The sequence below is a fragment of the Mobula birostris genome, chromosome 4, assembly GCF_030028105.1.
Source record: "Mobula birostris isolate sMobBir1 chromosome 4, sMobBir1.hap1, whole genome shotgun sequence".
Lineage (NCBI taxonomy): Eukaryota > Metazoa > Chordata > Chondrichthyes > Myliobatiformes > Myliobatidae > Mobula > Mobula birostris.
Window position 1 is genome coordinate 86,913,991 of NC_092373.1, and position 27,419 is coordinate 86,941,409.

Here is a 27,419-nt window from a genome sequence, read left to right on the forward strand (position 1 = left end):
ATGGGAGGCAGGGTTTGAGGGTTGGCACAACATTGTGGGCCAAAGGGCCTGTAATGTGCTGTACTGTTCTATGTTCTATATACAGTTTAATATTTGGCTATGGTGTTGGTGTAGAAAGGAGGGCATAATATTTTTGGATTATTGGACTCCTTTCCCACGTAGATGGGACATGTAGAGAAGGGACAGTTTGCACCTGAACTGGAGGGGGACTAATATTCCTGGAGGTGGAATTTTTAGAGTGCCTACAAGATGCTTGTTTAGACCAGCTCATCATTAAACCTACTAGGGGATCAGTTTTCTGATTTGGGTGTTGTGTAAAGAACCAGAATTGATTAGAGAGCATAAGGTACAAGATTCCTTGGGGCAGGTGGTCACAATATGATTGAATTCACCTTGAAATTTGAGAAGGCGAAGATAAAGTTAGATGTAACAGTATTACAGTTCTTCAAAAGGTGGTATGATTGACCTCATTAACCTTTTGTAAATGGCACCATGCATATCGTGTGTCTGTGGAAATGATGAGAAATGCAATGCTCTCTACGTCACATCTACATCTACATCACTGCACTGATTGCAATGTGAGTCTCAGCCGTATTGACAAAGCTTGCTTACCTTTTTGTCGACTTTAAAAAAACTGTGAATTTTCTAGGGGCTTTTCTTATACTGTAGGGCTTAATAAGATGTAACTTTCGATTTCTGCAGTTTGAACTTTAATCAATTTTTTAATGTTATTATAGAATTCAGTTGGCTTTCATGCAAGATCAAAATCTCTTTTGATCTCTGGTGGATCCTCGATGAATGTCCGCCTTTCTCATTCACCTCCATTTTCTCTCAAGGCTTAGTTGGCCTAATTAGAAGTTTATTGATTTAATCAGCCCATTACATCCTGGTCTGCATTTTCTCATCTTCTGGGATCTTTTACTCATGGACTTATTATTCTATACCTTTTAGACAAACAAAAATTAACATGAAGTTCAGGGTTACCATCAGAACAAACTTTCCCTTTATTAAAAGCTGGCATCATCAGGGGAGTCACCTGTTCTGGAACCAATGGTCCCCAATCTGAAGTTTTCACTTTACATAGACTATTTCTTGTCTGCACTCCCCCCAATATCAACCCTGCATGTGCTGTGTATACACAGTGTGAGGTATTCCTTTTGCAGTGTAATTCTTCAGTGAATATGTGATATATGAGTCATGAGAAGCTCCGATTATAACTTGCATGCACAAAGGCAAACATTTGCCCAGAAGTGTATGGATTTTTTTTCAGCTGATTCAGAGCATGTTTATGAAAGGTTACTTTCGGCAACAGTTTATGGTTGGGCCAGTTTGAACCTGTTATAGACTTCTTCAGCTAGAGGCAACCCTGAATATCTCTCTGCTACATGATCATCCAAGATAGAGCCAAGAATACTCTGTTCCTTACTGTGCATTTGCTGTCTCCTCCTATATTCCCTGTTTCAGCTGTGACTTAACCAATATAATGACTACGGCTGCTTATTTACATTCAGCTTTCTGTTAGATCAGGACACTGGGAGGCTCTTGGTTCAGATCCAATTCTCCCTTACAGTAGGCACCATCAGGATGGTTTGCTTCTCACAGAACACTCACATCTTCCTCTTTACTCAGCCAAGCCCATGTCTATTTCAACTAGCATTTTAACTATTACTTAATTGATAATAAGGACTCTAACCTATTATTCCTATTCCTTTAAAAACAAAACCTAACTAACAAAGCTGGCACTAATTGTGCTACCATTAAGATAAGGGTAATAATTCCAACCCAAGGGCAGATGTAGACATTTAATCTACATCACCTTTTTCCTATTTAATATTCCAAAAGCACTCAGTCATATTTTATCTTCTTAAAACTTATGTATACTTCATTTTCCCTCTCTGGCTAAATTTAGATCATCCAAAGGTTCCCTTATATTATCAACCTTGTCTTTACTCTTCAATGGAAAATGCCAATCCTAAACTTTATTTAAATGGTCTTTGAACAACTCACACATATCAAACATGAATATATGACTACAGCAACGCCCAAAAATTGCTGCTATTTTATTCTGGGGTAAATTACCTTCCTCTTAGCTTCCTACCAGATCCAAAATTTATTGGTAATCATAACTAATGAGCTGTGGTTGTTATTCTCACAATGTTCATCTGTCACCTGGCCCAACTCATTTATGAAATCCAGGTCTAGTATGTTCTCTCCTCTGGATGGATTCTCTACATATTGTTTCAAGAAACCCATTTGGATGCATTGTAGAAATCCCACCCTATCTAAGCTTCTTGTATTAAGGAGGTTCCGAACAACACTGGGAAAGTTAAAGCCCCTCATTATGACAATTCTCTTATTTCTGCACCTCTCTATAATGTGTCTACACAGCTGGGCTTGGACAGATGAGAAGAACGGGCAAAGAAATAGCGGATGGAATACAGTGCAGGGAGGTTTATGGACATGCACTTTGCCCATAATATTTAGGAGTAGAATAAGGCATTTAATTGTTGGTTTTCCCATTACATTTGAACCACACCGCCGCCCCCCCCCCCACCAAGTAAGGACTCACCAGTGTTTTTTAAAGCCTCAATATTACATCCTTGCTTTTACAAAGTATATTCTAGTCTGCATGAAATGAATGCTCGCATTGCACTTGCCTTCCTCACTACAGACTCGACCTGAAAATTAACCTTTAGGCAATCCTGCACAAGGACTCCCAAGTCCCTTTGCACCTCCTTTTTTTATATTTCTCTCCATTTAGAAAATAGTCAATCCTTTAATTTCTTCTGCCAACATGCATGGACATACACTTTTTAAAACTGTATTCTATGTGCCATTTCTTTGCCCATTTTCCTAATCTGTCCTTCTAGAGCCTCTCTACTTCCTCAAAACTACCTGCCCATCTAACTACCTTCATATTGTCTGCAAGCTTTGCAACAAAGCCATCAGTTCCATCATCCAAATTGCTGACATATAACGTAAAAAGAATTGGTCCCAACACAGACCCTAGTGGAACTCTACTGGTCACCTGCAGCCAATCAGAAAAGGCTCCCTTTATTCCCGCCCTTTGCCTACTGCCAGTCATCCACTGCTTTGTCCATGCTCGAATCCTTCCTGGAATACCATGAGTTCATAGCTTGCTAAGCAGCCTCATGTGTAGCATCTTGTCAAACCCTTCTGAAAACCCAAGTACACAACTTCAACCAATTCTCCTTTGTCTATCCTGCTTGTTGTGAGCAGAACAGGAGAAAAGGCCACGGATGTGTGTTCCTGAGGGAAGTAAGGATCCTGGAACCTTATGAGGACATGATAAATATTGTTATAGAGAGGATGGGATCACACCAAAGAAGAACACGAGGAAAGTATCTGCTCCGATTGCTACTTTCCCAAGTGAGCGGTGGTCTGCTGCAATGACCTGGACATTAATTCCCTAGCAACACACATCAAAGTTGCTGGTGAATGCAGCAGGCCAGGCAGCATCTCTAGGAAGAGGTACAGTCGATGTTTCAGGCAGAGACCCTTCGTCAGGACACATTGACCCAACAGCTTAGACAATGGAGTAATGTCACAGTGCCTGACTGCCTCCTTAGAGCCTTAAGCAAAGCAAGCCATTTACATCAGGTTTGTCAGGATTCCCAAGGTAAATACATCATCAGTACTTAGCAAATGCCCCACAGCTCTGTTCCATACCAAGCTCACAAATTTAACCTGAACAGGGCGTAACATAATTATCCGAACACTGACACATCCAATATCAATCTATGTGAGAACATTGACGCTTCCGAGGTCAGAAACATCTACGATGATCAACTTCCTCAATGTAAGATGTGACAACGATGAGATTCGGAGACAGTTTGTGGCTACAGCCTGTGGCCATCCCCTCAATAGAAAATATTCCTTTTTGAGTTCTGTTGTGGGGACGATGGAAGCAACTGTGGCTGTGCCTCTGGCCATACGTCTGGCCTTGTGGCTCAGAAGGGTGGGGAACTGAAGAGGATAGCAGCAATAATAGAGGACTCCATAGATAGACAATTCTGTGGCCACAAAAGAGAAACACAGATAGTAGTTTCCCTCCCAGGTGTAAGTTCCAGTATCTTTCTGAATGCACCCACCATCTCCTGAAAAGGGAGGGTGAGCAACCAGAAGTCATTGTACATATTGGTACCAACGACATGTGCAGAAAAATGGAGGAGATCCTGAAAACAAATACAGGGAGTTAGGAAGGAAGCTGAGAAGCAGGACCTCAAGTGTAGTCATCTCAGGATTGCTGCCTGTACCGTGCAAAAATGAGGATAGGAATACAATGAGGTGGCAGATAAATGTGTGGCTGAAGAATTAGATCTGGGGGCAGGGATTCAGATTTCTGGATAATTGGGACCTCTTCTGGGGCAGGTAGGACCTGTACAAAAGGAACGAGTTGCACTTGAATCCAAGGGGGGCCAATATTCTTGCGGGCAGTTTTCCTAGAGCTGTTGAGAGTGTTTAAATTAATATGACAGGGGATTGGAAACAGTATGATTGAGTTGAGGATGATCCATAAGACCATAAGACCATAAGACAAAGGAGCAGAAGTCAGCCATTCAGCCCATCGAGTCTGCTCCGCCATTTTATCATGAGCTGATCCATTTTCCCATTGAGTCCCACTCCCCCGCCTTCTCACCATTACCTTTGATACCTTGGCTACTCAGATACCCATCAATCTCTGCCTTAAATACACCCAATGACTTGGCCTCCACTGCCGACCGTGGCAACAAATTCCATAGATTCACCACCCTCTGGCTAAAAAAATTTCTTTGCATTTCTGTTCTGAATGGGCGCGCTTTAGTCCTTAAGTCATGCCCTCTCATACTAGATTCCCCCATCATGGGAAACAACTTTGCCACATCCACTCTGTCCATGCCTTTCAACATTTGAAATGTTTCTATGAGGTCACCCTCATTGTTATAAACCCCAAGGAATACAGTCCAAGAGCGGACAAACGTTCCTCATATGTTAACCCTCTCATTCCTGGAATCATTCTAGTGAATCTTCTCTGTACCCTCTGCAACGTCAGCACATCCTTTCTTAAATAAGGAGACCAAAACTGCCCACAGTACTCCAAGTGAGGTCTCACCAGCGCCTTATACAGCCTCAACATCACATCCCTTCTCCTATACTCTATTCCTCTAGAAATGAATGCCAACATTGCATTCGCCTTCTTCACCACGGCCTCAACCTGGAGTATAACCGTAAGGGTATTCTGTACGAGTACTCCCAAGTCCCGTTGCATCTCAGAACTTTGAATTCTCTCCCCATTTAAATAATAGTCTGCCCGTTTATTTCTTCTGCCAAAGTTGCAAATCCATACACTTTCCAACATTGTATTTCATTTGCCACTTCTTTGCCCATTCTTCCAATCTATCTAAGTCTCTCTGCAGACTCTCTGTTTCCTCAGCACTACCAGCCCCTCCACCTATCTTCGTATCATCAGCAAACTTAGCCACAAAGCCATCTATTCCATAATCCAAATCGTTGATGTACAATGTAAAAAGAAGCGGCCCCAACCAGATCATCCTCAACTCAATCATACTGTAACCGGCAACCAACCAGAATAGGATCCCTTTATTCCCACTCTCTGTTTCCTGCCAATCAGCCAACGCTTTATCCACGTATGCAATTTTCCCGTAATTCCATGGGCTCTTATCCTGTTAAGTAGCCTCATGTGTGGCACCTTGTCAAAGGCCTTCTGAAAATCCAAATATACAACATCCACTGCATCTCCCTTGTCTAGCCTACTGGTAATTTCCTCAAAAAATTGTAATGGGTTTGTCAGGCAGGATTTTCCTTTAAGGAATCCATGCTAGTTCTGCCTATCTTGTCATATGCCTCCAGGTAGTCAGTAACCTCATCCTTGACAATCGACTCCAACAACTTCCCAACCACCGATGACAGGTCTATAATTTACTTTTTGCTTCCTTGCCCCCTTCTTAAATAACAGAGTAACATTTGCAATCTTCCAGTCCTCCGGAACCATGCCAGAATCTATTGACTTTTGAAAGATCATCGTTAATGCTTCCGCAATCTCCACAGCTACTTCCTTCAGAACACAGGGGTGCATTCCATCTGATCCGGGAGATTTATCGACCTTTAGACTATTCAGCTTCCTGACTACTTTCTCTGTCGTAATTGTGACTGCACACACTTCTCTTCCCTGCCACCCTTGAGTGTCCGGTATACTGCTGATGTCTTCCTCAGTGAATACTGATGCAAAATATTCGCTCAGTTCCTCCGCCATCTCCTTATCTCCCATTACAATTTCTCCAGCATCATTTTCTATCAGTCCTATATCTACTTTCCCCTGTCTTTTACTCTTTATATTCTTGAAAAAGCTTTTAGTATCCCCTTTGATATTATTTGCTAGCTTCCTTTCATGGTTCATCTTTTCTCTCTTAATGACCTTCTTAGTTTCCTTTTGTAAGATTTTAAAAACTTCCCAATCCTCTGTCTTCCCACTAATTTTTGCTTCCTTGTATGCCCTCTCATTTGCTTTAACTTTGGCTTTGACTGCTCTTGTCAGCCACAGTTGCATCCTTTTTCCATTCGAAAATTTCTTCTTTTTTGGAATATACCTCAATTCTCACATAAACTCCAGCTACTGCTGCTCTGCTGTCTTTCCCGCCAGTGTCCCTTTCCAGTCAACTTTGGCCAGTTTCTCTCTCATGCCACAATAGTTTTTTTACTCCACTGAAATACCGACACATCAGATTTCAGCTTCTCTTTTTCAAATTTCACAGTGAACTCAATCATGTTATGATCACTGTCTCCGAAGGGTTCCTTCACCTCAATCTCTCTAATCACCTCCGGTTCATTCCACAATACCCAATCCAGTACAGCCGATCCCCTAGTGGGCTCAACAACAAGCTGTTCTAAAAAGCGATCTCGCAGACATTCTACAAATTCTCTCTCTTCAGATCCAGTGCCGACCTGATTTTCCCAATCCACTCACATGTTAAAATCCCCCACAATTATCATAACACTGCCCTTCTGACAAGCCTTTTCTATTTCCTGTTGTAATTTGTAGTCCACATCACTGCAGCTGTTTGGAAGCCTATAAATAACTGCCATCAGGGTCCTTTTACCCCTGCTATTCCTTAGCTCAACCCATAAAGATTCTGCACCTTCCGATCCTATATCACCTCTTTCTAATGATTTAATATTATTTCTTACCAATAAAGCCACGCCTCCCCCTCTGCCTACCTTCCTATTCTTCCGATACACCGTGTATTTTGCATCAGTCTTCACTGAGGAAGATATCAGCAGTATACTGGACACTCAAGGGTGGCAGGGAAGAGAAGTGTGCGCAGTCACAATTACGACAGAGAGAGTACTCAGGAAGCTGAATAGGCTAAAGGTAGATAAATGTCCTGGACAAGATGGAATGCACCCTCATGTTCTGCAGGAAGTAACTGTGGAGATTGCGGAGGCATTAGCGATGATCTTTCAAAAGTCGATAGATTCTGGCATGGTTCCGGAAGACTGGAAGATTGCAAATGTCACTCGGCTATTTAAGAAGGGGGCAAGGAAGCAAAAAGGAAATTATAGACCTGTTAGCTTGACATCGGTGGTTGAGAAGTTGTTGGATTCGATTGTCAAGGATGAGGTTACAGAGTACCTGGAGACATATGACAAGATAGGCAGAACTAGCATGGATTCCTTAAAGGAAAATCCTGCCTGACAAACCCATTACAATTTTTTGAGGAAATTACCAGTAGGCTGGGCAAGGAAGATGCAGTGGATGTTGTATATTTGGATTTTCAGAAGGCCTTTGACAAGGTGCCACACATGAGGCTACTTAACAAGATAGGAGCCCATGGAATTACAGGAAAGTTACATACGTGGATAGAGCATTGGCTGATTGGCAGGAAACAGAGAGTGGGAATAAAGGGATCCTATTCTGGTTGGTTGCCGGTTACCAGTGGTATTCCACAGGGATCAGTATTGGGGCCGCTTCTTTTTACATTGTGCATCAATGATTTCGATTATGGAATAGATGGCTTTGTGGCTAAGTTTGCTGACGATACGAAGATAGGTGGAGGGGCCGGTAGTGCTGAGGAAACGGAGAGTCTGCAGAGAGACTTGGATAGATTGGAAGAATGGGCAGAGAAGTGGCAAATGAAGTACAATGTTGGAAAGTGTATGGTTATGCACTTTGGCAAAAAAAATAAACGGGCAGACTATTATTTAAATGGGGAAAGAATTCAAAGTTCTGAGATGCAACGGGACTTGGGAGTCCTCGTACAGGATACCCTTAAGGTTAACCTCCAGGTTGAGTCAGTCGTGAAGAAGGCGAATGCAATGTTGGCATTCATTTCTGGAGGAATAGAGTATAGGAGCAGGGATGTGATGTTGAGGCTCTATAAGGCACTGGTGAGACCTCACTTGGACTACAGTGGGCAGTTTTGGTCTCCTTATTTAAGAAAGGATGTGCTGACGTTGGACAGGGTACAGAGAAGATTCACTAGAATGATTCCGGGAATGAGAGGGTTAACATATGAGGAACGTTTGCCCGCTCTTGGACTGTATTCCTTGGAATTTAGAAGAATGAGGGGAGACCTCATAGAAACATTTCGAATGTTAAAAGACATGGACAGAGTGGATGTGGCAAAGTTGTTTCCCATGATGGGGCAGTCTAGTACGAGAGGGCATGACTTAAGGATTGAAGGGCGCCCATTCAGAACAGAAATGCAAAGAAATCTTTTTAGTCAGAGGGTGGTGAATCTATGGAATTTGTTGCCACGGGCAGCAGTGGAGGCCAAGTCATTGCGTGTATGTAAGGCAGAGATTGATAGGTATTTGTGTAGCCAGAGCATCAAAGGTTATGGTGAGAAGGCGGGGGAGTGGGACTAAATAGGAGAAAATGGATCAGCTCATGATAAAATGGCAGAGCAGACACAATGGGCCGAATGGCCTACTTCTGCTCCTTTTTCTTATGGTCTTATGGTCTTATCCTTGGACGTTCAGCTCCCAGAAACATGTATCCTTTAGCCACGTTTCAGTGATGGCCACAATATCACACCTGCCAATCTGTAGCTATACGACAAGATCATCGACCTTATTCCTTATGCTGCGTGCATTTAAGTATAACACCTTAAGACCAGTATTTGGTTCTTTTCACTTTGATTTCACTGCAACTGTATTGCACTTCAACTCATCCCAATGGCTACAAATTTGCCCCATCACCTGCCTGTCTTTCCTGACATCTTTACTGCTCACTTTCTTAGATTTATTTCAGTTTTCCCCCTCCTCCGCTCTATCATTCCGTTTCCCATTTCCCTGCCAAATTAGTTTAAACCCTCCCTAACAGCTCTATTGAACCTTCCCGCCAGGATATTGGTCCGCTTCAGGTTCAGGTGTAACCTGTCCTTTTTGAACAGGTCATACTTCCCCCAGAAGAGATCTCAATTATCCAAGAATCTGAAGCCCTGCCCCCTGCACCAGTCTCTCAGCCAGGCATTCATCTGCCTGATCCTACTATTCTTGCCCTTGCTAGCACATGGCACAGGTAGCAATCCCGAGATTACTACCCTGGAGGTCCTGCTTCTCAGCTTTCTTCCTAACTCCCAGAAATCTCTCTTCAGGACCTCCTCCCTTGTCCTACCTATGTCATTGGTACCAACATGTACCAAGACAACTGGCTGCTTGCCCTCCCCCTTCAGAATATTCAGGACCCGATCCAAGACATCTCGTACCCTGACACCTGGGAGGCAACACACCATACGGGTATCTCTATCAGGGTCACAGAATCTCCTGTCCATTCCCCTGACTATGGAATCCCCTACAACTACCGCATTTCTCTTCTCCCTCCTTCCCTCTTGCACAACAGCACCAGGCTCAGTGCCAGAGATCAGGTCACTGTGGGCATCCCCTGTCAGGTCATCCCCCTCAACAGCATCCAGAACAAGATACTTGTTGCTGGGGGTGACAGCCACAAGTGTGCTCTCCACTATCTGGGCATTTTCCTTCCCTCTCCTGACAGTCACACAGTTTTCTGACTCCTGTAGCCTAGGGATGACTACCTCCCTGTAGCTCCTGTCTATCACCTCTTCACTTTCCATGAAATCCAGCAGGATTGCAAGTTGATCATGGGTGTAACCTGAATGTAAGGAAGGACAAGTCAATGACGGGGTACAAATGCAGACAGAGCAAAGAGTTGACTTGTCCCACAGAGTCAAAATTCAAACACGTGAAGAACGCAGAACTGAAGGTGCTGTATTTAAATGAGTGTAGCATTTGGAAAAAGGTGGACAAACTTGTGGCGCAGTTTGTAATTAGTCAGTATGATATCTGAAAGAAGGTCATAGTTGGGAGTTTAACATCAAAGGATATACTTTGTGACAAAAGGAGAGGTAGGAAGGCATGGTGTCGCTCTGTTGGTAAGACATGGAATCACATCTTTAGAAAGAGGTGACATAGGGTCAGAGAATGTTGACTCTTTGTGCGTGGAGTTAAGAACGTGCAAGTGTAAAAAATCATTATGGGAATCGTATATAGGTGTCCAAATAGTAGCCAAGATGTGGGGTTGAGATTGCAAAGCGAGCTGGAAAAGGCACGTAATAAGCGTAATGACGCACTTGTAAAGAGGGACTTCAATATACAAGGGGAATTGGGAATATCAGGTTGGTGCCGGACAGCAAGAGGGGGAATTTATTAAATGCCTATGAGATGGCTTTTTACAGCAACTTGTGCTTGAGCCTACAAGGAGAAAGGCTATCTTAGATTGGGTGTTGTGTAATAACCCAGATCTTATGAGGGAGCTTAACATAAAGGAACCCTTAGAAAGCAGTGACCATAATATGATTGAATCCGTACTGCAATTTGAGAGAGAGAAGAATAACTCACACGTATCAGTATCACAATAAAATAAAGGGAATTTCAGAGGCATGAGAGAAGAGTTTGCTCAGGTGGATTGGAGGACGATACTGTGTGGAGGGAGGGATGACGACAGAGCAGAAGCAGCTACAGTTTCTGGGATAATTCACAATGTGCAGGATAGATATGTCCCACAGAAGAAGTTGTTCTCAAGTGGCAGGTGTAGGCAACAAGGGAAGTTAAGGACTGCATAAAAGCCAAGGAAAGGACATATAAGGTAACAAAAAGTAGTGGGAAATTGAATGATTGGGAAGCTTTTCAAATCCAACAAAAGGCAACTGAAAAGCTATAAGAATGGAAAAGAATGAAATATGAGGGAAAACTAGCCAATAATATAAAGCAGGATACTAAACTTTTTTCAGTTATATGACGAGTAAAAGGGAGGTGAGAGTTGATATTAGACTACTGGAAAATGATGCTGGTGAGGGAGTAATGGGGGACAAAGAACCATCTGATAAACTTAATGGGTATTTTGTATTAGTCTTCACTGGGAAGACACTGGCAGTGTGCAAGAGGTCGATGAGTGTCAGGGGGCAGGAGTGAGTGTCATTGTTACTACAAAGGAAAAGGTGCTTGCTCAAAGGTCTGAAGGAGGATCAGTCACCGGGACCAGATGGACTACATCCTAGAGTCCTGAGAGAAGTTGCTGAAGAGATAATGGATGCATTGGTCATGATCTTTCAAGAATCACTTAATTCTGGCATGGTCCCCGAGGACTGGAAAATTGCAAATGTCACTCCATTCTTCAAGAAGGGAGGAAGGCAAAGGAAAAGAAATTATAGGCCAATTAGCCTATCCTCAGTGGTTAGATTATGAAGAAACATAGTCCTCTTTTATTGTCATTTAGTAATGCATGCATTAGGAAATGGTTGGGAAAGTATTGGATTCGATTACTAAGGTTGAGGTTTCGGGGTACTTGAAGACTAACGGTAAACTAATTCCAAGTCAGCATGGTTTCTGTAAAGGGAAATCTTGCCTGACAAATCTGTTAGATATCTTCACAAATATAACCAGCAGGGTGGACAAAAGAGAGGCAGCGGATGTCATTTACTTGCAATTTCTTATGGTGGGGATACCCAGAACCAGAGGTGACCCTTTAGAACAGAGGTAAGGAGGGATTTTTTTAGCCAGAAAGTAGTGAATCTGTGGAATGTTCTGCCACAAATTGCAGTGGAGGCCAAGCCCATGTGTATATTTAAAGCGGAAGCTGACAGTTTCCTGATTGGTCAGAGCATCAAAGGATATGGCAAGAAGGCAGATGTATGGGTTTGAGGGGGACTTTAGATCAGCCACAACGGAATGGCGGAGCAGACTCAATGGGCTGAATGGCATAACTATGCCCCTGTGTCTTATGGTTTTATGGAGTTACTCCCCATTCCAACCCTCCATGCTGACTACCAAATGACGGTAGAGGAAGGCAAAGAGTTAATAAACAAGAGAACAAACACATATGTAACCAGGCGAGGGAAGCGAGGTGACATTACAAGCATAGACGGCACTTGAAGAGATATGAAATATCCTTGGAGAGCAAAGAACATACAACAGTGTAGTTTAGTAAAAGTCAATCAACCCACAATATTGTGTTGACATTTAACCTACCTTAAGAGCTATAGTTCCTTACTTACCACCCCAGAAGCCTTAACATTCCAGAAGATCATTCTCCACAACTTCCACAATCTTCAATGGGATCCTACTACCATGTATCATACCCTACCCCTTATTCCCCATGTTCCAAAGGGATTACTCTCTCCATGATTCCCTTGTCCATTCATTCAAAATGGCATTTATCTCTGCAAGTGCCCATTCATTCCTTCCTCACCACAATTCTAGGCCCCAAACAGTCCTTACAGAAGTGGTAATACTTCACTCATGAGTTTATTGGGGTCATCGACTTCATCCGGTGTCTCCAGTGCCTCCTCCTCCACTTCAGGGAGACTTGACAAAGATTGAGGGATCACTTTACCAAGCACCTTTGCAATGTCTATCGTCAAATCTCATCCTCCTTTTCTCCAAAGAGAAAAGCCCTAACTTTCTCAACCTCTCTTGAGGGAGATCAGTGGGAAGGGAGTCACGTAGGGAAAGCAGATAGTTGCGGGGAGGGAAAGATATGCTTGGTGGTGGGATCCCATTGGAGGTGGCGGAAGTTTGGAAGAATTATGTGTTGGATATGGAGACTGTTGGAATGGTAGGTGATGACAAGAGGAACACAGAGTGGCAGGAGGATGGGGTAAGATCAGACTATGTGAAATAGAAGAGATGCGGTTGAAGGCACCGTTGGTGGGGGAAGGGAATCAGATCATATTGTGGAACTGTGTGGGAAGAAAATTTACAACGATTTCACGGAGCGAGTTAGCCTAGTGGTTTAAACCATTAAAAAAAAACATGTCCAGAAGGCAAAATCTCAAAAGAAACAAGAGACAGACAAAAAAGACATGAATATGGCAAAATGATGAAGTTCCTGGATGCTGATTTACCGCTGGTAGTCTACACATAGCATTAGTCTCGTAGCATCAGCATTCATGATAAAGGTGCTCAATGAGTTTAAAGCAGTGGAGGTTATCTACGTGAACATTGGTACGGCTTTTGACAAGGTCCCTTACGGTAGGTTGATTCAGAAGATAAGATACCTGGTATCCAGAGTAAATTGCACCTTTGCGTTCAGAGCTGGTTTGACCACAGTGGACAGTGCGTAGGGGTGGAAGTTTGCTTTTCTGGCTGGAAGTCAGCAACCAGTGGTGTTCTACAAGGATTCTGTTACTTGTGATAATTATCGGCGATTTGGATGAAAATGTAAATGGATGGATTTGGAAATTTGGGACTGTATCAAGGTGACATTATGGTCATGTAAAGGACTATCAGATAATATATCAGGATATATATCAGTTATAGTTATGGGCAGAGAAGTGGTAGATGAGTTTAATTCCAATCAGTATGAAGTGTTGTACTTTGGAAGATCAAATGAAAGGAGAAAGCATACACTTACTGGTAGACCCCTTAATAGCACTGAAGCACAGAAGGATCTTGGGGGTTCATTGAACGTGAGTACAAAAGTGGATAAAGCAGTAAAGAAGACGTAAGGCATGCTTATCTTCATTGTCAGGGTGTTGCATATAAAAGTAAAGAAGTCACGCTGCAGCTTTATAAATTGTAGTCATACCCCACTTGGAGTATTGTGTACAGATCTGGTTACTCCATTATAGGAAGGATGTGGAGATTGTGGAAATGGCTCCGAAGAGGTTGACAGGATAGTGCCTGGATGAGAGGGAATCGGATGGCATTATACTGTATATGGAGAAATTGGACAATTTGTGTTATTTTCCTGGAAATGTTAAGGCTAAGTGGAAATGTGAATGAGGTTTTTAAACTTATAAGAGATAGAGCTAGGGTAGAAGTCCGAAACTCTTCCTGAGTGGTAGAAATTTCAAACATCAGAGGACGTACTTTTAAGGTCAAATGGAAGAAATTTTAGGAGATGTGTGGGCAAGTTGTTTACATGGAGAGTGGGAGGTGTCTGGAAGGGGTTGCCAGGGTTAGTAATGAAATCAGCAATTCAATAGAGTTGAAGAAGATTTTGGATAAGTAGAGAACATGAAAGGAATGGAAGGATATGGATGATAAACAGGATGAGAAATTTCATTTACCTGAATCTTCCTATTCGTGTCTGTTTATTTCACAACACCAAATCCAGAAATGCTTGTTCCCTACTGGGCTCTACCACAAGCTGCTCTGAAAAGCCATCCCATCCCACAAGTTTGTTTTCCTGTGTTCTGCTCCAGACCGGATAGCACAGCTTTGTGTGCCGAAGGGCCAGTATTGTGCTGCAGGATTTCTGTTACTGATCTACCTGTGTATTGAAGTTCCCCAAGATCACTGTGACATTGCTTTCCTATATGCCTTTTCTGTCTCCTGGGGTATAACGTCTGCTACATCCAATATACAACTAGGAAGCCTGTGCATAATTGCCAATCAGGGGATTTCAGTCGAGATGCCAGAATGGTGTGTTGCCTCCCTGGTGTCAGGTCACACAGCGGCTAGTGAACATTCTGAGAAAAGAGGGAGAGCACCTGGGAGCTGAGGTCCCTTTAGGTGTTAATGACATAGACAGGAGTATGGATGGGTTCTGCAAAATGATTTTTGAGAGCTAGGTAAAAAGATAAATAGCAGGGTTGTAAGCTCAGGGTTCCTACCATGCAATGTGCTAGTGAAGTGATAAATAGATACATAGAGCCATTAAATATGTCGTAAAGGTGCAAGAAGAAAGACTTTACATTTATGACTCATTCGGCTCGCTTCCTGAGTAGGTGGGTAAGATAAGGGAACATAAACCAATTCTCATAGAGAGATCAGAAGTGGAGAGAGTGAACAATTTCAAGTTCCTGGTGTCATTACCTCTGAGCATCTAACCTGGTTCCAATGTACTGATGCAGCTATAAAGAAAGCAAGACAGCGGCTGTATTTCATTAGGAGTTTGAGGAGATTTGGTTTGTCCCCTAAAACACTCAAAAACTCCTACGTGGAGAGCTTGCTGACAGGCTGTATCACTGTCTGGTACGGGGGGGATGGGGGTGGCCAGTGCACAAGATTGAAAGAAGCTACAGAAAGTTGTAAAATTAGTCAGCTCCACCACGAGTGCCAGCCTCCGTATTATCCAGGACATCTTCAAGGAGTGGTACCTCAGAAAGGCAGTGTCCATTATTAAGGGCCATCATCACTCAGGGCATGCCCTCTTCTCATTGTTACCATCAGGAAAGAGGCACACTCAGCAATTCAGGAACAGCTTTGTCCCCTCTGTTATCCAATTCCTAAATGGACATTGAACCCATGAACACTACTTCACTTTTTAAAAATTATTTCTGTTTTTAGTACTGTTTTTAATTTAACTATTTAGTATACATATATATACTTACTGTAATTGACTTATTTATTTTTTCTATTTTATCATGCATTGCATTATACTACTACTGCTAAGTTAACAAATTTTATGATGTATGCTGGTGATATTAAACCATCTGAGATTTTGCCATCAACAGCTGTATCATCATTGGAAAATTTATAGATAGTGTTTGACCTGTGCCTAGCCTCACAGTCATGGGTGTAGACAGAGTACAGCAGCAGGCTAAACACACATCTTTGAGGTGCACTGATGATGATCGACAGTGAAGAGAAGGTGTTACTTCCAATCCACTCCAACTACGGTCTCCCAATGAGGAGGCAAGGATTCATTTGCAGACAGAAGTAAACGGGCCCAGGTTTTGAAGTTTGTTGGTTAGTGCTGAGGGGATGATGCTGTTGAAAGCTGAGGGGTAATCAATAAACAGCAGCCTGATGCAGGTATTGCTGTTGTCTCGGTACTCCAAAGTCGAATAAAGAGCCAATGAGATTGTACCTGCTGTAGAACTATTGTGGCAGTAGTCAAATTTTAGTGGGTCCAGGTCCTTGCTTAGACAGGAGTTAATTCTAGCCATGATCACCCTCTCAAGTCACTTCATCACATTGGATGTGAGGTCAAGTAGGTGATAGTCACTGGGTTACCTCACCCTGCTCTTCTTGGGCACTGGCATGACTAGCACCCTTTCGAAGCAGGTAGGAAACTCCAACTGTCGCAGAGAGAGGTTGAGAACGCCCTTGAACGCTCCCGCCAGATGGTTGGCACAAGCTTTCAGTGCCACACCAAATAGACTATAGGGGTTGACACAAGGTCGCCAGATGTTCCAGGGATTCTCACAGGAGCTGTTTTATTCTCGCTTTTTAGCATGTAAAGAAGGCACTGCTCCATCTGGAAGTGAAGCAACACATCATTTATGATGTTATGTTTTGTCTTGTACGAAGTAATGGCCTGCAAACCCAATTAGAGCTGACGTGCTTCCAGTTCTGTTTAACTTAACTTGGAATTTCTTTTTCACTATTTAGATTACCTTCTATATACTGTATCTGGATTTCTGGTAGATTTCTACTGGCTTCACTTAACATGTACCCTTTAAGAGAGTAATTAAAAAGACAAATGATCATAACAAATTGCAGGAATACACCATTCAGCCCCTCATTCTCAATGGGATTGTGACTGACTTTAACTAATCTTACTCTCCTGTACAATCCCCTTGCTAAGGATGTGTCAATCTAACAAATGGTCTAGAACATGTTCAGAACAGAGCTTCCGCAGCTCTCTTGAATAGGTAATTCCAAAGATCTACCATTATCCAGCTAAACAATTCTCATTTCTTTCCTTTTCAAGGTGGCTGGGATTCTATTGGAGTCTGTAATCTACAGATGTGTTCAAACTGTGGTTCTTCATGGCGGTATGTTCCTGGTCTTGGAGCTCACCATGCCGCTGCATTTTTGATATCTCCAGGAGCTGCCTGGAAGATGTTTACCTGTGGAGTGCGGTTCTACGGCCCTGTGGATGAATCAATCCAATGCCAGAGTCACTGACGGAAGTGTCACGGGAGATCGGAACATTGAGGCGGCAGATGTGGCTGTCGGAGGCCTCTGCACTTGAGTGAACGCTCTCTGTCTCTCTTTTGCGATGGGGGGTGGAGTTCTGCTGGCACTTGAGTTGGTGAGTTCAAATAAATGATGCTGCGGACAGTAACAGTGAAACAGTGAGCTGCTGGTCTCCCCTCTGTGACAAAAGACCAAGTTATCAGAAGATTGATGTCGATGAGAGAGATAAGAGAGACAATGGGGAAACATTCAGAAATGTTAATGGGAGATGAGAGAGGTTAACAAAAAGAGACACAGTTCCGAGTATTGTCAGACCGGTTGCTTTGAACCTGAACAGTTTGAAGTTTGATGGACAGGCGATACCCCAGCAGAGGGATAAAAGGAACAGGTTAGCTAAGGCAAGGGACACACCATGACCCCACGAGATAACGAGACCCTGGAAGTGCGGTGTGCCCCCCCACAAAGTTGGTGGGAGTTTTGGAGGTCTGGTCGTGGGACCGACCATAGACGCACAGGGTGAAAAGGTACGATCGGCGGCAACCTGATGTGTGTGTCCGCCCTTGCCTGGGTGCCGGGTTCACTGCGGAAGAACGGTCGTATCCGGAATGGAGGGGTCACAGTCAGTGACCTCGGAAGACAATAAAGGGTTCGCCTGAAAGCTAACTGCAACGAACAACAAGGTCTGCTGAATCTGATTTGCATATCTTTTTCTCTCTCTCTCTCTCAAACGGCACAACAGCGATTACTGCGAGCTGAACTCAGCTGAACTGAACTCTGCGTCTCTTGAGACTGATCATTTTACCCCTAGACTGCGATAGAGCTTGTTTGATCCTATTATCCTAGTTCTGTGTACATGTGTGTTTTATCATTGCTAACCTGTTGCATTTATATCCTTACTATTAGAGTACTGTGTTACTTATTTCTTTAATAAAAACTTTCTTAGTTCCAGTAATCCAGACTCTAACTAAGTGGTCCATTTCTGCTGGTTTGGCAACCCAGTTACGGGGTGCGTAACACCTCTCACTGTGGAAGGGTGATATCCTTCTCTCCCTTGTTAGGAAGAGAGAGAAAGCCAGTGGCATGTCGAAGTGCTGAGTTATGAACTGTGGTTTTTGATTGACTCTCAATCCTGGTCTTTCTGGGGACTTTGCTATTGGCTGCATGGTGGATTTTGGGGCTGAGACTGCCTGCTGGAGCAAGTGGGGGAAGGGGTAGTGAGGAGGGTTTATGCTTTGCTTCTGCTTGCGCATGGGGAGGGGTAGACTTTGGGGTTCTTATATTCTTCCCTCATTCATTGTTTGGGGTTTCCTTCTATTTCATGGATGTCTGTGAAGTGTAAGAATTCCAGGTTGTACAGTGTATACGTTCTCTGATATGAAATGGAACCATTGAACCGTTGAAATTTCCTGCCCTCCTGAATGACCAAATCATTATTTATTGACTTTGACCCTTGGTTCAATTTGACCTGCAGAGGAATCATCAATAATGTAGCAGACTTGCTAAGCAACTTGAGAACAAGATCTGCAACAAAGACGTCATCTTCAATTCTTCTGACTTCTTGAGAACATAATCTGGTTAGTTACTGTGCTCATTCTCAACCTCTCACGTGTGGAACACATCCAATTAAGTGAAAAGTTTCGCACTGAGCAGAAGGCCAGTGAGATGTCGGTGAGAAATCACCTGTCAGTGAGGCAGAACCATATTTACAGGGGGCAACAAATATTTCAGTAGATTTTAGTGTTTTGGATAATCTGCCGATGGACAATGGTAGTAATAATGATTATTTCAATAGTTTTAGTGGGGAAAGGATCTCAAACTCACAACTTTTAGGTGAGGTTGAGATCCTTCTTTCCACGGGTGTTGCAGCCACCAAGATCAGAAGTTTTGAGATTTTAGAATTAGTTGCTGGTATTTTAATTAAGGATAGAGGAAAATCCCCAAAAGGTTCTGAACAAAAGGAAATAATTAAGAAGAAGAATCTGAACTCAAACACTAAGAGATGCGAAGCTGAGGGGAAAGGTATTTTCAATATTGTGCCAGAGAAATGTGAGAAATGAAAGGCTAGAGAACTGATCAGAGTTCTGACAGAGATTGCCTGTCCCGTCAGGACTGAAGATTTAGAAAGTTATTTTATCTCTATTTTTGCAAAACCAAACAATAAGGCAGACTTGAGGGGCTTTAATCCTTGTGTTGATCAGGCTTCGGATCTTAACCTGTTAGATGCCATTACTTCCATACAGGTTGTTGAGCATTTTAACGGTTTTCAACGGGATGCTGCGGCTAGCCTCATTGCCTTATATTGGCTGAGGTTCAGAAGGTGGATGGCTAAGATGATTTCCTCTTGGACTAAAATGGATAGAGTAGCCACCTGAATAAAATAGAGCAAGATATTTCAAAGTCTGACTCAGTAAAAAATTAAAACCTGTTGTAAACTAGCATCCTGTAATGATTGGTCTGATTTTTTTGAGATTATCGTTAAAGATTCTGGCCAAGTGTTTGACAGATACGGTTGTTCTTCACTGTCATCAGAAGGGATTCATTCCAGCAACACCCAACTTTGATGAAAATATTGTTATTTTAAGCAATTTAATGAAGATACCAAGGGGAAGCCTTGGAGTCCAGCTGCAGTTTTTATTGACTTTCTGAAGTCTTTTGACTCCATCAGCCATTACCATATTGTTAAAGCTTTGGACCGGATGTAGGCTGGTGCCATTTTGTGGGCCTCATCACGGATCTAAACAGTTTCCAGTTTTTTTGTTGAGAATGACAAAGCTGGGACTGACCCATCCTTATTCTAAGGTGAGTAGATCAAGGAGACCCACTTTCCCCTGTGTTATTTAATATAATTATGGACATTCTTTTATGTTCATCAGATAGGGATGGGTCTGCTTCCATCTACTGACAATATGTCATGTAAATCCCTAACCTTTGCTGATGATGCTGTGATTCAGAGTGATTCTCACAAGGGCTTGGTCAGGAACCTCAATGTCTTGGAAAATTTCTGTACGAAGACTGTCTTTGAGGTTAATCTCAACAAGACTGATGGCTTTTATATTGTGATGTGCCTGAAGCGGGGGTGGGGGTGGGTGGTGTCAGGGGAGGGTGGGGTTAGAATCGACAGCCCACCCTTGCTAGTTGCTAATGACCAACACTGCTTATTGTCCTTGTGTTAGAATTCTTTTGCGCAATTATGGTAGGAAGTTCAAGTTCATTTATTGTTACATTTCAGCATGGGTTATACAGTTACTTACTTGTACATTTGTGGGTCATGCGTGTGTGATGGTCACATCCCTATCTGTATGAGACTGAGGGAATTCTCTCTCTGGGTCATGGTGGCCCATTTGTTTTTGTGTTTATCACAATAAAACTGTGGTGGAGTTCAACAAACTCTCTCATCTGTCGTTATGGACCAAATTATCAGCACAATATGGAATGCAAGGCAAAAATATTCCTACTTAATTCTGTCAATAATTGTTTTTTAGTGAAGATGATGTATTGTACATTTATTTCAGTTAACATTGAAAAGCATCTTGGTACCAGGATCGACCCCTAGATTGGGTGTTCCAGACAAGACTAGATAAATAAACTCATGGGACGGGGTATGAACATCTCAAGGGCTTGGCTCTATCCTACCAAAAAAGGGGACATTTTTAAAATATACTCCATCCCTTGATTTCATTATTCATTAATACTTCATGAGGCTTTCCAGAATGTTCTATCCAAGCTGGATGGAACAGTCCAGAGCCTCGTGAAGAAGGTTTTACAACTCCCTTCCAGTTGTAATGATAGTGTTTTGTATTCTAGATATAGAGATGGTAGCTTGAAAATCCAAGTTTTGGAATTTCTCAGAATCACTAGGAATAAGGATTACCTGTTCTGTACTCAGAGAGACTACTAACATTCTAGGGATTTTTATGGATTCTTAGATTCTTGCGGTTCCAGATTGCATGGGTTGCTGCGTTATGGATTGCAGTGCTTGCATGTGCTCTCTGTTATCACTAATACTCTCTCCGTCTTATCTATTGTTTAATATACTGTGGGGCCTCGGGGCCTCTTAGGCAGTGACCAATTAGAGCTGAATGCATTCACTATCGGGCCTTTAGTGATTATCATCGGCTTAGTGGAGTAGCCATCTGGTTTGTGCCACAATGTTAACCAACAGCTTGTGGTGTCATAAGGGCGGTGGCTGGGAACGGACCCAAGTGCAAGACACAGACACTGAAGTACCAGGGACAGGACTTGGATACAGAGTGATGGCAAGGACATGGACAGGAAAACCAGGAACCTGGAACAGGACTGAACAAGAGAGCTAGGAGCCCAGGCTTGGACTCCGAGCTAGAGACTGGACAAGGACCCAGTACCTGGGTCTTGCCCCTGGCTCGGACCCCAGAACAAGGCAAGGACAAGGCTTGGCAGGCAGGCAGGATGAGGCTGGAGTCTTCAGGCTAGAAGCTAGAGGCTAGAGACTTGGCTTGGCTTGGCAAGAGGCTAGAGACTTGCTTGGCTTGGCAAGAGGCTGGAGTCTACAGGCTTGAGGCTAGGCATGAGACAAGGCGAGGCTTGGCAGGAGGCTGGAGACTTGAGGCGAGGTGAAGCGAGGCTGGAGACTTAAGGCGAGGTGAGGCGAGGCTGGAGACTTGAGGTGAGGCGAGGCGAGGCTGGAGACTTGAGGTGAGGCGAGGCGAGGCTGGAGACTTGAGGCGAGGCGAGGCGAGGCTGGAGACTTGAGGCGAGGCGAGGCGAAGCTGGAGACTTGAGGCGAGGCGAGGCTGGAGATTTGAGGTGAGACGAGGCTGGAGACTTGAGGTGAGGTGAGCCAGGAGACTTGAGGCGAGGCGAGGCTGGAGGCTGGAGGCTGGAGGCAGGGGAAGAGATACAAGGAGTAAGAACAAGAACAATCCAGCAACCACGCCCTGGTCTCTGGAGGTATTTATGCAGCCAGCCCCAACGAGCATCAGCTGACTCAATTAGCACAACAAGGACAGAAACAGGATAGATAGGAAAACCTGGAGCAAGGGTCGATGGACCGGACCGTGAACCCGAATACGGACTTCATGGACCAGACCATGACATGTGGAAATGATCAATATTTCAAACACATCATGACTTTGTGGCCTTGTTTATCAATACTCACCAACCAGATGATGTTTTTAACAAAATAATTTCTCCATCCTGGCAATTCAAAACCAACCGGTTATCTCTAATTTGCAGTTGTACAAAAGGTTCTTCCACTTGAAATGCTTAAATCTCTTTTCCCATGTATGTTGCCTGACCTGTGGTTTCCAGCATTTCCCTTTTTTATTTCAGACTTACAGCACCTGTTTTTGGTTTTAATGTTTTGTTACTTCACATCTGATTAATAATTCCTTTGACACAGAATCCTTCTCACTTTACATTGTTACATTGCTCCTGTTTCTGCCAGCTGACATTGTTTTGTTTTCTGACCTGAACCATTATTCCCCAAATCTTTGACCTTGTGATATCTGTGATTATCAAAAAGTGAAAAACTTGAAAACTGAAATAAAAGACATAATGCTGGAAATATTCAGCAGGTTTGGCAGCTTCTGTGCAGAGAGACACAGAGTTAGTGTTTCTGATCAATAACCTTTCATGACTATGGCAACACACACAAAATACTGCAGGAACCCAGCATTTCAGGCAGCAGCTATAGAGGGGAATAAGTGGTCTTACATCACCATTTTCTGCTTTCACATTCCCCATTCACATTGAGTTCTGTTGACTGGAAATGTGGTTGTCTGAGCTCTAACAACACCTTACATTCCATCTGGGTAGCCTCCAACCTGATGGCATGAATATCAATCTTTTTCTTCCAGGTAAAAATTTCCCTCCCCTGCTCTCCATTTCTATTCCCCACTCTGGCCTCTTGCCTCTCTCATCTACCTATCATCTTCTTCTTATTCCCCTCCTTCCATTTCTCTTATGGTCCACTCTCCTATCATATCAGATTTCTTCCTCTCCAACCCTTTACTTTTCCTGCCTACCTGGCCTCACCTATCATCTTCTTACTAGCCTCATTCCCCTCCCCCGCTTTTTATTCTAACATCTTCCCCCACCCTGCCCACCTCCCTTCCTGGCCTGAAGAAGGGACTCAGCCTGCAACGTCGAAAGTTTATTCATTTCTATACATGATGTCTGACCTGCTGACTTCCTCCAGCATTTTGTGTGTTTTGCTTTGTTCACGATTATTATTTTCCACTAGTACCTGGTTTCACCTCATCGGATTTATAGGCGTGTCACCCACAGATTACAATAATGCTCCATAAGCAAGATGAAATCTTCGCATAAAAATTCAAACAACTCCTGGAACATCCCTTCAGATATTTAAGACAGGTCAGTGCCAATGAATTTTAATATATTTTCTTTTGAATTATGATGGGGTTTGTTTCAATTTTGGGAAAATGTGTTTCATTTTTCATCAGCGATCTCTTTTGATCCCATCAGCTAGAGAGCAATCTGTGGATAGATTCAAATTTGAATGATTATCTGATTTGTTTTCACAATATTTAGCAAAGAAAGACATTTTGGCAATCAGGAATACTGAAATATTTATTTTGAGTGTTGAAGCTCAGATACAGCAAAAAAACACAAAAAATCACTTTATTCAGAAAAAACAAGCTCAGTATATTATTATTTAAAAATAGTTCAGGAAGCAGATCTGAACTATAGGTTGAACTGCAAGCAACTGGAAGGCAAATGAGAAGGGAGGGGTATCACTGGAGAACTGGCTTGTAATTTCTGTTAGAGAAAATAAGCAAATGCCAAATCTGTTCCATATTGCTCTGAAAGTGTGGTCACCGATGGATGGAGGTAAACAGAATGAGGTTCCTGAAGCAAATTTTGTTCTTCCTACATATGAGAGGAGTGCATGTCGGCTGTCCTTACTCACACACTTGATTCAACATCAGCAGTGTCAAAGAATGAGAAGTCCCATTTCCTCACTGCCAGCAAACTGAATGTGAAATTGTTGATGTGAAATACTTCATGTTTTCACAATTTTTTTGTCCGCATTGAGCTGATGAGTTTTACTTTGCTGAATTTCCAAAGTTCTCGATTTTATGATCATTCTTGATAACAAGTAGACCATGGATAATATCAGTGCATTTTCAGATTAAAACCGGTTTTGACTAATTTGTTGCAGTGAAAAGTGTGCAAAGCAGAGAGTGGATGAGGGATACAACCTGTTCAAACCTGCACACTCCAAACTTTCATGGGAATGGTTCAAAGGCCAAACAATATTTCCTTGAGGCATTGATGCATTTCACTCTCAGGTACGAGAACATCATTGTTCTTTCTTTCTTTTTAAATCTTTTTATTAATTTTTCAAAATTATAAACTCAATAACAAAGTTGGTACAGAGAGATTGGAAAAATGTTCATCAGCATATATAAAATGAATTTTAAGTAACATAGGTATAAAAGACTTCCAAACTCATAATGAGATTAAACATTAAAAAAGAAATAAAAAGAAAAAAATATATAAACAAAAAAAAACCCCAAGAAAAAAAACAAAACAGGGCTAGACCAACAGCTTGTATCGGACACGTTCAATAATGTTGTTAACTCCGCTCCTCTCATCATATAATTTAAGTTTAGCAAAAAGATTCCGAAAGGTCAGATTACATCATATGAAAATGTTGCATAAAAGGTTTCCAAGTTTCTTCAAATTTAACCGAAGAGTCAAAAATATCACTTCTAATTTTTTCTAAATTTAAACTTAATATGGTTTGAGAAAACCATTGGAATGTAGTTGGAGGATTAGTTTCCTTCCAGTTCAACAAAATAGATCTTCTTGCCATTAAAGTAACAAAAGCTATCATTCGAGAGGCTGAAGAAGATAAAGATCTACGTTCTACCATTGGCAATCCAAAGATTGCCGTAATAGGATGGGGTTATAAATCAAAGCATAGAACTGTTGAAATAATATCAAAAATGTCTTTCCAATATTTTTCCAAAAGAGGACAGGACCAAAACATATGAGTTAAAGAAGCCACTTCAGAGTGACATCTTTCACAAGTAGGGTTTATATGGGACTAAAAATGAGCTAGTTTATCTTTGGACATATGAGCTCTGTGTACTACTTTAAATTGTATTAAAGTATGTTTAGCACATATAGAAGAAGTACTAACTAATTGAAAAATTTTATCCCATTTCTCTGTAGGTAGGGAAAGTTGAAGTTCCCTTTCCCATTCATTTTTAATTTTATCAGATATATCTGGCTGTAATTTCATAATTATATCATAAATTATTGCTATTAATCCCTTCTGCAAAGGATTAAAACCTAGAATTTTATCAAGAATGCCAGAAGGATTTGAAGTCGGAAAGGCAGGCAACGTAATATTTAAAAATTTCTTATTTGTATGTATCTAAAAAAATGGGATCTAGGCAAATCAAATTTCTCAGATAACTGCTCAAAAGACATAAAGCAGTTATCCAAAAATAAATCACGAAAACATATTATGCCTTTCGTTTTCCATATTAAAAAGGCTTAGTCCATTACCGAGGGTTGGAAAAAAAATTAGATATAATAGGACTTGATAACATAAATTCATTCAGGCCAAAAAATTTACAAAATTGAAACTATATTCACAATGTATGTTTAACTATAGGGTTGAAAATTTGTTTATTCAATTTAGATAGTGCAAAAGGCAATGAAGTTCCTAAAATGGAGGCTAAAAAAAACCCTTGTACAGAATGGCCTTCAAGGTTTATCCAATGTGGGTTTGGAGGAATATTATTGTTGTCTGTGACAAAGCAGGTAATTATCTGAAATTGTTGTGTTCACTTCAGAGTCGCAAAGGCTGAAATGTGTCTCATCTGACAGTAAGTCCATGTGTTCTTTGGACATCTTGATTTCTCTACTGTGTTTCCTTTGTAATTATGTGCTGGTTTTCTTGTCATTTTAGGAAAATATTCTGTAGCATCTGTTCCTTTTTTCGCAGTGGAGAGGGATCTAAAGAAATAATATAACTTAGGTATAAATTCAAACAACTCGCGGAACACCCTTTCATTCACACAAAACAGCGTGGGTGAATCCCATTTAAGACAGGTAGGTACCAACGAATTTTAATGTATTTTCTTTGTAATTATGTTGGGATTTGTTTCAATTTTGGGAAAATGTGTTTCATTTCTCATCAATGATCCCTTTGGATACCATCAACCAATGAGCAATCTGTGGATAGACTTAAATTTAAATAATTATCTGATCTGTTTTCACAACGATTGGCAAACAAAAACATTTTGACAATCAGGAACAGTGAAAGCAACACACATCAAAATTGCTGGTGAATGCAGCAGGCCAGGCAGCATCTGTAGGAAGAGGTGCAGTCGACGTTTCAGGCCGAGACCCTTCGTCAGGACTAACTGAAGGAAGGGTGAGTAAGGGATTTGAAAGTTGGAGGGGGAGGGGGAAATCCAAAATGATAGGAGAAGACAGGAGGGGGAGGGATAGAGCCAAGAGCTGGACAGGTGATAGGCAAAAGGGGATACGAGAGGATCATGGGACAGGAGGTCCGGGAAGAAAGAAAAGGGAGGGGGGACCCAGAGGATGGGCAAGAGGTATATTCAGAGGGACAGAGGGAGAAAAAGGAAAGTGAGAGAAAGAATGTGTGCATAAAAATGAGTAACAGATGGGGTACGAGGGGGAGGTGGGGCCTTAGCGGAAGTTAGAGAAGTCGATGTTCATGCCATTAGGTTGGAGGGTACCCAGACGGAATATAAGGTGTTGTTCCTCCAACCTGAGTGTGGCTTCATCTTTACAGTAGAGGAGGCCGTGGATGGACATGTCAGAATGGAAATGGGATGTGGAATTAAAATGTGTGGCCACTGGGAGATCCTGCTTTCTCTGGCGGACAGAGCGTAGATGTTCAGCAAAGCGGTCTCCCAGTCTGCGTCGGGTCTCGCCAATATATAAAAGGCCACATCGGGAGCACCGGACGCAGTATATCACCCCAGTCGACTCACAGGTGAAGTGTTGCCTCACCTGGAAGGACTGTTTGGGGTCCTGAATGGTGGTAAGTGAGGAAGTGTAAGCGCATGTGTAGCACTTGTTCC

General features: G+C 42.3%; 1 pseudogene; it reads left to right on the top strand.

Moving 5' to 3' along the window:
• Positions 1-17,431: 17,431 nt before the first annotated feature.
• Positions 17,432-27,419, top strand: part of LOC140197053 (alpha-1,4-N-acetylglucosaminyltransferase-like) — a 35,716-nt pseudogene continuing 25,728 nt past the window's right edge.